This window comes from Puma concolor, chromosome C2 (genome assembly GCF_028749965.1).
Source record: "Puma concolor isolate L17-30 chromosome C2, mPumCon1.1.hap2, whole genome shotgun sequence".
NCBI classification, from domain to species: domain Eukaryota; kingdom Metazoa; phylum Chordata; class Mammalia; order Carnivora; family Felidae; genus Puma; species Puma concolor.
The window spans coordinates 57767245-57781462 of NC_141675.1; the positions used below are offsets into that span (position 1 = coordinate 57767245).

The window sequence follows — 14218 nt, forward strand, 5'->3', positions numbered from 1 at the left end:
TTGTGCTTTTCCCACTCCATCTAGCTCCTCTTGCCTCATTTCCGTTTTTCCTCTTCATTTTGCCTTCTAAATTCTTCATTGTTATTTACCAAAATAATGAAGAAAAACAGTGTATTTCACCACCTTGAATCTGCATTCTCAGGTTTTCACTTTTCCATTTAAATCAAAATGCATCTATTGAAACCAATTCTGGTTTTTACTCATGTTAGGGAATGTCACCAAGAATATCATTAATCTTGACACCAGCACTGCAACTGTTAAGTATAAGTGCATATAAAAATTGCTATTTTTGGAACATGGCAAGAGTCAAATTGTGATCTATTTACTGAAAAATCACATGGCTTAATTCCTCTATTTTATTTGGATACATCACTTATGTATTTGACTATTTCTGTCATCACCCTAAAATAAATGTTACATGGCTTAAAAGAACACTTTTATGGTAACTTGATTTTCATGCCATTGGAAAACAAATTCATCATTCAATTGATGAAGCAATCAGGATTGAAGACTTTGTTGACAGATTACAGCTGGCAACTTGTGCATGGCATTCTGTAGCTGTATATCTTTGTGCAGGCCATTTATATTTTGAGGCTGGCTTTCTTCATATGTATACTTCCAGTGCTGTTGAGAGAGTTCAATTAGGTTATGTATTTAAAATCTCTACCACAGGGGCGCCTGGGTGGCTCAGTCGGTTAAGCGTCCGACTTCGGCTCAGGTCATGATCTCGCGGTCCGTGCGGTCCATGAGTTCGAGCCCCGCATCGGGCTCTGTGCTGACAGCTCAGAGCCTGGAGCCTGTTTCGGATTCTGTGTCTCCCTCTCTCTCTGACCCTCCCCCATTCATACTCTGTCTCTCTCTGTCTCAAAAATAAATAAACGTTAAAAAAAAAATTAAAAAAAAAAATCTCTACCACAGAGCCTAGGACTTTATAGGCAATCAACACGTGACAATTAGCCCCTTTTTTTCCCCTTTTTACAAATTTCTATCAAATGTCATATTTTTAATTGCACTAATGTTGTTTTTGTGCCTCTAAAATTAAAATATTATATATTTTTAAAAAGCCTGTTATCGATGTTATATTTTCTAACTATTGGTATAATACCATGCTTTTCACAATGACTAGAAAACTTTAAAAAAAATATTTATGGGAGCAGGTTTAATTATCTTTTGGTCTAAATAGGGAATGGAGGAAAACAATAATCTCTTTGCTTGTAGAAATATGACATAATCTTATGAAGGTTGATTGAAGCATTTGATTTAAGGAAATTACTTTCCCACATTAAGAAAGGTGTTTATATAACAAGTTGACTATTAAGTATCAAGCATGGCAATTTCATCACTCCACCAGCTGTTCACATTTAATATTTGCATAATAGGATGAATAGTTTCTATAGTTATTGGTCTAGATATTCATCTCTATTCCATGTGGACACACTTTTATCAAAATAATCACTTCTTTCATGAGCTTTCTGTTGGGTCTAATTTACTTTTCTTTTGTAGTTATATGATTATGAGGACATAAACTTTTCCATATAAGGAAGTCTGCTGGGTATTATAAAAACATATCGAGTTTCATTCTATTGATACACAGAGTGAAGACTATTTGGTTCAAGATCTAATAAATATTCAGCATAGTACAAAACAGCTTGTGCTTTATGGTTTGAATATGGTGTTTATATTTCTAATAGCATGTTGGACATGCTAGCTCCTTTGAAATGTTGAAATAGCAATCAAATTACTTGTTTTCCCTGATGTATTATTCATCATTCATATCTTATGTACTTACTTTTGATATGTATCTGTAAATTGTAATGGAAAACAATGTGTTATTATACTTACTCCTTCATATGACTTAGTAAAAATAAGTTGTGAGTATGTGTGTGTATATATGTATGTGTAAGTATGTATGTATGAAACATACATTCATGTGTGTGAAACAAAAGGGATTGAAAAGAATATGATTTTTTATTTCTCATTGTATGGGATACTGGATGCTCAGAACAGATCTGCCAATTAAAATTTAATGCAGCATTGATCTAAAAACAAATTTTTAATCACTGATACACCCAGAAAATAAAAAGCCAAAATGAGATGAAAGTGGAAGGCTTGGGAATTAGTAAAATTCCCATTTTACCTATTTTGCCCTGACTACGTAGATGAATCTTCATCATACGGAATTAATAGATTCACAGGTGACATGTAATAATAAGTCTTGTATCTAGCCCAGGTAAGAAGGCTCATAGAACATCCCAGAATAAAGTAGAAACTCCAAAAAAGATAAACCTTAATTTTACAGGTGAAAAGAAGGCATCAGCCAGCGACTTGCTTACCTTGGCCGTAATACTGGCTTGAGGAGGATAAGTCTCCACTAAGAATCTATGATCATAAGCTGGCCTTCATACAAGGTGGTGGGATGGGGAATTCTCACAGACAGTTTTGATTTACTATGATCTAGAGTAGTTTCTGTTTCCATTTGTCTGGCAGAGGCAAAGGTAAACACTTTTGAAGTGGTAAAATTTCAACTCAGCTGTAAACATTTCCATGAATTAATAACTCGATGAAAAGTCATAACAACACAAAGAAGGAAGCATCATGAGACTAAGCCAAAATAGACAATTGTGAACAGAAAAAGAGCTAAAAATATTTACAGTATTGGAACTAGGATACACAAAAGTGCTATATCATTTGTTACAAGAAAGAAATAACAAAACTGAATGTATGAGAAATATAAAGTCGATAAAAATGACTAAGAATTTTTTAAAGGTTAGAAATTTTAGAACATAAAAATTAAAAAAAAATTAAAAATTTAGTGAATTAGTTAAACCACACATTAGAGCAAACTGAAGAGCAATTTTATATTAGATATGAATTAATTCACCAGAATTCAAATCAGATAAACAAAGACATAGGAAATGTGAAAGAGTCAGACGTAGCAATCAGAATAAAAAGATATAACTTTCATTTTTTTTTAGATTTCAGAGGGATGTCATGGAAATATATGAAAGAGAAAATAGTCTAAGCAATATTAATTTAGATTTTTCCAGAATTTCTGAAAAAATATCTCAGTTCTAAGAAGACAAAAAAAAAGATAGACATGTAATAGTGAAAATGAATAACACAAAAACCAAAGAGAATCCCTTAAAAATGAAGACAAAAGGAAGAATAGACTATTTACAAATGATTCCAATTAGATTGATACCTAATTTCTCAATAATAACAAAGAGAGGGGGAGGAACTTAGCATGTTTTCAAGACTGTGCTCTTACTTTTGATATTTTGTGAAAATGTCTTTTAAGAATATTGGTAAAATGGTTCCAGTAAAGACAGAGTAACCCGTATCTATAGTAATCCATCTTCTTGTAACAATTACATACTCTGGACAAAATATATAAGGCAATTATTTTCAAACAACCAAACATATGTTTGGTTTTCATTTAACTCTGTCAATAAGGTTACAGACCTTTATAACACCACATAGATATGCAGCGATACTAATGTTTGACACACTATACATCAATAAAATTTACAGTATTATTTTCTATTCTGTAACAACAGAAATTATTTTTTCTATGTACCATATGTTCTCAATAACTGAGGTAGTGAATAGAAGTCATTCTTTAGTAAATTTTAGATTCCCATCCTCTTTTTCAAAATTCTTATTCAGATATTATAGTGTAGGATTTTGCAGACAAGAGCTCCCAGGTGTGGTTATGTGACTTTGCTCATTTTTCCCAAAAGGGATGACACGCTGTCCTTAATCAGTCTAATACTAGCAGTTTCACCACGGGGAAGGTGTTAGATAACACTAACCAGGAAGATGTTAGAGAACAATAGACACCACGTTATCCAGTGATGTCCTGTCATAACTTAGATTTACCAGAGTCTTTCTATAAATTCACTACTATAGCCTGGCTTTCTAAATGCCCAATAACTGTCCTAATTACCTTCCAGCAGCAAAAGTAAATCTTCCTTGCAGAATCCTCAACTAATCTCTATAAGTTTTCAAATAATATATCCAGCATTTAATAAAAAAAAAAAATCCTTAGGATAATGGAAAACATAACCAAATTACCTAAATTGAAAGATGGGGGGAAGAAAGGACATTAATCCCTTAAGCGATTCATATATTGCTGTTATTGACAAATTGAAAACAACACAGAGAATTTTAAGAGAAGAAAGTAGAATTTAAAAAATCAAATAGAGGGGCGCCTGGGTGGCTCAGTCCGTTAAGCATCCGACTTCAGCTCAGGTCACGATCTCGCGGTCCGTGAGTTCGAGCCCCGCGTCGGGCTCTGGGCTGATGGCTCAGAGCCTGGAGCCTCCTTCCGATTCTGTGTCTCCCTCTCTCTCTGCCCCTCCCCCGTTCATGCTCTGACTCTCTCTGTCTCAAAAATAAATAAACATTAAAAAAAATTTTTAAAAATCAAATGAAATGGTAGAACTGAAAAATACAATAATAAATCCAGAATTCAAAAGATCAGTTAACAACACATTAGACATGGAAGGGGAGAAGATTAGTAAACTAAAATCACATCACTAGAATATATTATACAGAGGGAAAGAAACGGGGAAAGCAGCAGGTTACAGATAGGACACTTTCTACAATAGAATATTATTTCATCCTAAAATATCTCACATAATTTTATTGGAGATCCAGAAGAAAAGAAAATGCAAAAAGATACAAAAGCAATATATGAAGAGATAGTAGATCAAAGTTTCCCAGATCAATTAAAACATCAAGCCACATATACAAGAAGCACAATTCAGGCAGGATAAATACAGAGAAAACAACATCTTAGAGATATCAGAGAACTACCAAGAGAACAAAGAACTGAGAAGGCAAAGGCAGGGACCGGAGAAGAAAACTCAAATACCTGGTGAGAATATAATTCAAAATGAAAGCATAATAAAGACATTTTAGGGCCAAAAAAATCTGAGAAAATAGCAAAATTACATGGTAAAAGCAGAAATAAATGAAATAGGGAGAAAGTACAATAAAGAGAATGAAGAAAATCAAGCTTGGTTCTTTGAAAACACTAAATAGGTCTTGATAAAGACCTAGCAGAACTGATTTAGACAAATAGAGAGAGAGAGAGAGGAAATAGAGAAAACCCATATTGTCAATATGTTTTTAAAGGATATCACTACAAGTCATGCTAAAAATGAAGTTCTAAGAGGATATTTTGAAAAACCTTGTTGGCAATATTTTTTTTTTTTAAAAATAGATGAAATCAATAAATTCCCAGAAAAATTCCTAGATGTATATAGTTTGACAAAATTCAACATTTATTTATAATACAAAGTCTACATTGAGAATCAGCAAATTCTTTCTTGAGGGACAAGATACAGATATTTTTGTTTTGTAGGACACACAGTTTCAGTCACAACTACTCAGTACTGAGACTGTAGAATAAACTAGCTCAGAAAATAGGCAAATAGTCACTGTTATGTTTCAGCACAACTTTAATTATGAAAACTGGCCATAGTTCGCTGCTCCTGCCCTAAATAATTAAGAATTGTAGAGAATTATGTTAATCAGATAAATGGTACCTGTTAAAATCTTAGAACAAACATTATATTCAATCATGAACTATTGAAAAGTTTCCTCCTTGAGATAATAAAACAGACAAGGAGACTCACTTTCACCCCCCCCCCCATGTAACCTATACAGGAGGCTTACAACATGTACAGTTATAGTAGCTACTAGACACATATCGTGATACCTAGTTAAATTAATTTAAAACAGAGTAAATACAAATAATAAAATTGCTGCCTTTATTACCAGTTACAGCTAAATTGGAGGATGTAGCTTAGTATAAGAGCCAAATGGTCCTACCAACCAAATGCTAGATTTAGACAGATGTACGCAGTCCAGCTCATGCAGAGCTGATCAGAGCCTTTACACACTTTACAACATAGAGAAGATTAAGAAAAAAAAAAAAAAAACAAAAAACTTGTTCTTTGTAGACAGGTATGTACCTAATAAACTAAACTAGGTGCACTCATTATTATAATATGCTTGCAAAAAAGATAATTTATTCTATCCCTATCTTATTCAATTTGGGCTGCTGTAACAAAATACCATATACTGGGTATTTTGTATATAAACAGAATTTTTTTCTCACTTTTCTGGAAGTTAGAAGTCTAAGATCAGGGTGTCAGTATGACTAGGTTCTTCTGGTGAAGGCCCTCTTCTGGTTTCCAGACTGAACTTTTTGCTGTGTCCTCACATGGTGAAAAGGACTAGAGAGTTCTCTGCTTATTTATTTATTTATTTATTTATTTATTTATTTATTTATTTATTTATATTTTTTATTACTTATTTTTATTTTTTAACATAGTTTATTGTCAATTAGCTAACATAGTGTATACAGTGTGCTCTTGGTTTTGGAGGTAGAGTCCCGTGACTCATTGCTTACATACAACACCCAGTGCTCATCCCAAGTGTCCTCCTCAATGCCTGTTACCTATTTTCCCCTCTCTACCCCATCATCAACCCTCAGTTTGTTCTCTGTATTTAAGAGTCTCTGATAGTTTGCTTCCCTCTCTGTTTGAAACTATCTTTTCCCCTTCCTATCCTCCATGGTATACAATGTAATACTACTTGGCAATGACAAAGAATGAAATCCTGTCATTTGCAACAAAGTGGATGGAACTGGAGAGTATTATGCTAAGGGAAACAAGTCAGTCAGAGAAAGACAGATATGATATGTTTTCACTCGTATGGGTAACTTGAAAAACAACAGAAGACCATCTGGCTTGTTTTATAAGGGCCATTTATGACAGCTCCATCCTAATGACCTAATCACCTTCAAAAGCCCCACCTCCTGGGGCGCCTAAGTGGCTCAGTCCATTAAGCTTCCAGCTTTGGCTTAGATCATGATCTCAGGGCTCATGGGTTCAAGCCCTGCATTGGGCTCTGTGCTGACAGCTCAGAGCCTGGTTCCAACGTGCTTCAGATTCCATGTCTCCCTCTCTCTCTGCCCCTCCCTCACTCTGTGTCTCTCACGCTCTAAGATGAATAAACACACACACACACACACACACACACACACACACACACACAAAAGCCCCACCTCCTGATATCATCTTTAAAGCTACAGTAACCAAGATATTGGTATTATCAAAAGGATAGAAAGATGTATTAATGAAACAGAATAGGGCCCAGAAATAAACCCACATAAACATAATTCATGATCTTTGACAAAGGAGCGAAGGAACAGAGGTAGTCTTTTCAATACATTGTGTTAGAATAGGACACACATGCAAAAAGGTAAATCTAGATACAACCTTACACCATCTACAAAAAGTATCTCTAAGTGTATTATAAACCCGAATTAAAAACACAAAACTATAAAAATCCTAGAAGACAACATAGAACAAAATCTAGATGATCTCGGGCATGCTGATGCCTTTTTAGATACAATATCAAAGGCATGATCTGCAAAAGAAAGAATTGATAAACTGGACTTCTTTAAAATTAAAAACTTCTGCCCTGCAAAAGACCGTGTCAAGAAACAAGCCACAGACTAGGAGAAATATTTGCAAACCACGTATGTGATAAAGAACTATTATCCAAAATATGCAAAAATGATTAAAACTCCGGTGCCTGGGTGGTTCAGTCAGTTAAGTAGTTAAATGTCTGACTCTTGATATTGGCTCTGGTCATGATCTCCTGGTCATGAGAGCGAGCCCCACATTGAACCCCTGCTTCACGCTGAGTGCGGCCTGCTTGGGATTCTCTATTTCCCTATCTCCCTGTCCCTCCCAAGCTCATGCTCTATCTCTCTCTCTCTCTCTCTCTCTCTCTCTCTCAAAATAAATACATAAACTTGTAAAAAAAAAAAAAAAACTATTAAAACTCAATGTTAAGAAAATAAACAACTACATTTAAAAAATGGACAAGAGACCTGACCAGAAAACTCACCAATGAAAATATACAGTTGACAAATAAATGTATGAAAAGATCTTCATCATGTATATTAGGGATCTGCAAATTAAAACAATGAGCACAGAACCATCATCAAAAATATTTTCTAAAAAAGCATTTTAATGAAAGAAATATCTCCCGTCTTCTTTCCTTCTGCAGATTAAATGTTCCTTTAACATATGTGTGTAGCACTTCTATATACATGTTTATAGAATTTCAGTATATATCAAACCACATATATGAAATTCATATATTTTATTTTATTAATTTGACAACTAGATAAAATAAATTAAAAGACTGAATGATGTATAGATTGACATATAGTTTATGAAAGAAACTATCTTCCTTTTATATATGTTGGAAGTATAATTCCAATAGATTATATTTATTCAAAGGAAATAGTTATCTATTTACATATTACACAGATAGTGAAAACACTCTAGTTTCATATTGTGCAGAAGAAAATCAACTACTTTTGGTTTCTTAGCTCAAGAATATTTAAATAAAACTGAAATGATGTACCAGTTCATCATGCTTATGCATTTACCATTATCTTCTTTTTGAGAAAACTAAGCCTCCTGCAAAAGACAGTTTGACTTTAGGTAGCTGTGTTTTTTAGTTCTTTTTGCTATTAAAACTTTTCCTTCTACGCCATATTGCCTGAGGGAAACAATAAATATTTGAGAGACATATGGTCTTCATCAGGTAAAGCACTTCAACCATTTAGTCTGTTATGTTTCAAGTACCTAGCAAGCAGAAAACATATAGTAGATGTTCAATAGTCATAGTTCTTTCTGTCACATAATAAGTTGCAATTAATGAAGTATGCTCTTTTCTATTGAAGGTTTTTTTTTCTTTTTAGTATGTTCTAAATCTAGTTTTTAAAATACAAATGTTAATACTTCTAAAAAATCATGACTCACTGAAAAAGTTGGCTAAAAATGTCAGACACAGGTTCTAATTCTGTTTGCCATGTATTAGTTGTGATACCTTGGGCAAGTTATAGAACTTCATTAGACTTTCGTAAAAATAACTTTAAATTGATAATAACTGTACTAATTTCCCATTGCTGCTCTAACCAATTACCATAAATTTTATTAGATTAAGACACAGACTTACCATCTTACATTTTTGGAGGTCAGAAGTCAAACTTGAAGTGTTGGCAGCATCCTTCTAGAGATTCTGTGAGAGAATTCACTTCAGCTTCTAGAAGCCACTTGCTTTCCTTGTTTTATGGCCCCTTCCTCCATCTTAAAATCTCCTTCTGCTCGTCATCATGTCTCTTTGTCTGACTCTCACTCTCTTGCCCTTCTCATACATAACCTTGTGACTACATTTGTACCACCTAAATAATCTCCCCATCACAAAATCCTTAACTTAATTACATCTGCAAAATCCTTTCTGCCATGTAAAGTAATAGAATCACAGGTTCTGAGGATTAGAATGTGACTATCTTTGGGAGGGGAGGGGTTGTGTATTCAGTTGGCTACAATAACACTTACCTTAAAAGGTTTTTAAGAGGATTAAAGGATTTTAAATGCATGAACATTTGATATAATGGATTGGCCTTATGTGGTGCATTTTGTATCTATCTATCTATCTATCTACCTATATCTTTTATATCTGTTTATTAAAGTTATATGTAACCAACCAATAAAGTAACACTTTAATATTTTGATACGTTGTACTGTATTTTCATATTGTTCATTTATGAGAGCATGGTTATTCATATGAATGCAATATTAACTTATAGAAAACTTTTGGAGGTTGACTTTTGGAACGTTGGAAGTTATAATGTTAACATTTTAAAATAATGCAAAAGAATGTTGAAATAGGCTTAGGGACTTAATAGGCAAATTTATTGAAATCACTGAAGTATTATATCTTGAAAGAGTATCTAATTTTATACAGTAATGGACTGTGCCCAAGTGCTACACCTCAGCCTATTTGGCCAGAAGTTGCAGTCTTATTGTATGAGTGTTGTTAGGCTTTATACCATGTCTCACTTTCCCCTTTAAAATAACTAAATGCTGCATTTTCTTCCTCACAACCAAATTTTCACATTTGTTTTTTTGTTTGTTTGTTTGTTTTGTTTTGTTTTATGGTAAAACAACCCCATCTATGCTTCTTAAATAAATTTGTATACTCTGGTTTATTTTGTTTAGCAAGTTATACATGTGACTTTATATTCCATGACAGGAGCTCCTACCAATCTCCACAAACTTTTTAACACGTCACAATATGATATCTAGCAAAGTGGTGGAACAAATTATAATTTTATTGAGTATTTTAAAAATGTATTTGGCAGTATGAGATCTTCTGAAAATGTTGTAGGAAAGTTAACATGGAGAAAATTGCTGTGTCAAACTTGAAAACAGGGACTCAATGCCTATTTTCCTTATAAATATACTTCCTCTTCATATATATGCCATAAAATCTAAATTCACAGAATACATTTATGAGATTTATTTTATATTATAGTTTGCTACACTTTTTACAATCTGTGAATTGAACTGTAAAACATCAATTGATTACACAGCATGAGCCAAATCATAGCTGGCAGAACAGTTGTGAATAGTTAGGATGGCAGGACAAAATGCCAAATATATACACAAACACACACACACACACTCTCTGTCTCCCTCTCTCTCTGTCTGTGTGTCTCTGTCTCTCTCCCTGTCACAAACACATATATATACCCACCATTTGTGGCATCAACCAAATAACTAGAAACAGATATTGTATATTCAATAGAGATAGTGCCATTATATAGTATACAATATACAGACAGTTTTGTATTCATATAGTATGCATTAGAAAACAGATGTTTCTTTTTGATAAGATTTTGAATATACATTTAGAGAAGTGACAGGAAATATGTAGAGTGATATAAATTGAAGACAACTCTGTAAATTCATAAGAAATATTTGGAATGAAGATCATTACTATATTTTGCTACATGCAGCTTTTATTAATGTATGCTAAATACTATTATTTCTCATGAAATCCACATATAATTGATTTTTTTTATTTTTTTATTGTTTATTTTTTTGATTTTATTTTTTATTTTTTAAAATTTACATCCAAATTAGTTAGGATATAATGAGTGAAACAATGATTTCAGGAGTATTTAATATTGATTTTTTAAAGAAAGTAAATTCAGTATTCTTATGTAGAAATTTTAGATAATTATGTACACTCTGATAATGCTATATTTTTCTTATTAAAGTTACCTTAATGCTTATTTCTTCATGGTCATTAAATTACACAGAAGAAAGAAATGGTAAAGAAATAAACACCCACTTGTAGTGAAGTGGAAATGAAGGAAAATCCTTCATGGGGATGTGAATAGACTAGTCATATTCTGAAATATGGAATTAAAAAACAGAAGGTGTTTTATAAATTCATAAATTTGACTTTCATTTTATTATATTAAAGGCTATGACCCATGGTTTTGAGGAATAATATCTGCTCTAACTGAAGTTAGTTTATGTTTAGCAGAATATTATATTTTATTTCTTCTCTAAACAATAAGTGTTAAGAGTATTAGCCAGAAAAGCTTTAGTCTTTCTAAATGTCAAGTAACCCTTACACAATGATCTCCAATTTAGACTCTAGATAAAATGTTTTGGTAAACTGAAGACACAGAGAATTAGAAATTGAAGTGTTCTTTAAAACATGGGTTTTGGTTTTAAAAATCTAGCTCCATAATTTTTTAGTTGTGTAAACTTGGGAAACTCACCCTCTCTTTGGCTATTTATTCATTTATATAGGGGTATAATTATTCCATCATTTGGAAAGGTATTCTTGAGAATTAAATGCTTGTTATAGTGTCTTGTACATATTACATATAATTGATTATATTAATAGAATGCAAGAGTATAATTATTATTACCACTTTCAAGATATTTTTCATATTTTACGTTTAACCCTTATTTCCTTGCTTGCATATTCTACAACATATTTACCTTTTTTGGTAGAAGAGAAAAATGCCTCTTTATTATTTCCACAATCATTAAGTTTTTATTAACTAAAAAGAGACATTTTTCTCTTCTACTTATGAATTGTAAGCAATAATTTAATTAACAATTAATTTGTAATTTAATTTGTAATGTTTTAATTTGTAAACTGGTGAAACTGTCATATTTTAAAATAAAAAATAAATAAATAAACCACACACACACACACACACACACACACACACACACACACAAACCGAAAGCTTTTACGTGTATACTAAGAGAAAAAACACTTGCTAGAAATCATTCTATGTTAAATGACCAAGTATTTCTTAGAGCCCAGAAAATCCAGAAGCCTTGAAGTAGCAAGAATTTTATTTTGAGAATCTTCATCACCATGAAGTTAGTCAGCCTAAATAAATATTATGATAATGCATCAAATATTTTTATTATTGTTCCACTACTCAAAATTTGTAATTATTCCTAAGGTAATAAACTCCAGTTTCCACATTTATATATGGAAGTCTATTAACAAAAATAAATTTCCTTGAATAAAAGAAGTTATTCGTCAACTCTAATGACTTGTATATTTTCAAAGACTATAGCTTTCTTATTGATAGTATATATAAACATTCCATTTTCACATTTACACAGAAGAAAAAAAATGTCTTCTATTATTTCCTCCAAATACTGAAAAATAAGAAGAGGGAATAAAACTATGCAAAATTGCACTCTCCACATAACCTGAAGATGAAGACTGTCCAACCTCAAAATAACCTAAATAACTAAAAAGGAAACATTAAATCCCAATCAACAATCTGTTTGGAGTTTTGAAACTCAGCCAGCCTGTCTGCGGCAAAACACAGGTACACTATGCTGCTTGCTGAGCAGATGGTTTGGACAGAGAGAGTGAAGACAGGGATCTGAGGGATGTCTGGGACACATGAGGGGCGATTGTTTGCGCTTCTGTGAGGGCTTCCAGGGAAGCAATCGTTGCAAACTCCCTTTTCCAGGGAGGAAGGAGAGGGCAGGTGCCATTTTTCTCCCCCACCCATCAGCACCAACTGACTTTAGGGAGCAGCACAGCCCCCACAGCGGAGGCATGATCTGCCTACAACAAGCCCTGCCACCCTAGCTCTGCACGTGCTTCTTTACTAGAACAAGTGCGCCTGACAACCAGAGCAGCAGGCTCCTTTTCCAAAAGACTAGCACAAACACCCTGCACACACCACATCTACGGACTATAGAGTATTGCAAAGCTTCAATTCTAGTGGAAATAGGATCAGGCTGCTTTTAACAAACAGACCAGAGCACACCTAGTTAAAACTCATCACACACTGTGCAAGGTCCAAACATTCTCCACTGCAGGCAAGGAGAAGCTCTGCAGAGGACTGACCTGAGGGAAAGAGCAGTGAAAACATAGCAGCAGGAGCACACAACATACATAAGAAATACATCCTGAAGCACCATGCCTTAGACAGTTTATGACCTTTTCTAAATAAAGCTATTACTGTCAGGAGCAGGAAACGTAACAGGCTTTCCTAACACAGAAGAAGACAGAGACCTACACAAAATGCCAAGATGGACAAATTCGTTGCAAAAGAAAAAGAAAGAACAAAAAATGCCAGGGATATAATCAAAACAGATATAAGTAATATGTCTGATCTATAATTTACAACAATAATTATAAGGATACTAGCTGGGCTTGAGGAAAGCATAGAAGATACCAGGAAGTCCCTTACCACAGAGATAAAAGACCTAAAGCTAGGCCAAAGTTAAAAGTGCTTTAACCAGAGATGCAAAACTGACTGGATGTAATGCCCACAAGGATCTAAGAATCAGAGGAATGAATAAGTGATAAAATTATGGAAAATAAGGAAACTGAAAAGAGGGAAAGAAAAGTATTGGATCATGAATGTAGACTTAGGGAATACAACAACTCCATAAAGCATATTGGAAATATGGGTGCAATAAGATAAAAGAAAATATTTTTTTAGGAAATAAAATGCTTCCATTCACTACCAAAAAAGAAAAACCCAATAAGAATCTATATTTTGCTACACTGAGTCAAGGTTAATATTGAACTAAGAATATATTAAATCACCACAGATCGAGAATGGAACAAAAATTGAAAAAAAAAACTATATCTACACTAATTTCTTATAAAAAATAAGAATATGAGATTAACATACCGTATCTGATGAAAATCTTTTTGCCAAAATCAGTAATAAAGCAGAAAAACTCTGTAAGATAAAACTTTACACTGAGTATACTGAAGCCAGCATTTGTAGTGTGTAGAACACACTCTTATGGGAATTATTATTTTA

At 33.2% G+C, this 14218-nt stretch overlaps 1 long non-coding RNA gene across 1 annotated transcript; it reads right to left on the reverse strand.

Moving 5' to 3' along the window:
* Window positions 1-531: 531 nt before the first annotated feature.
* LOC147577275 (uncharacterized) lies at window positions 532-9230 on the reverse strand. Its single transcript, XR_015255782.1, has 3 exons — window positions 9052-9230; window positions 2287-2480; window positions 532-624 (listed from the first exon to the last, which is right to left on the reverse strand). It is a non-coding gene; the product is annotated as an uncharacterized LOC147577275 (long non-coding RNA).
* Window positions 9231-14218: the final 4988 nt, after the last annotated feature.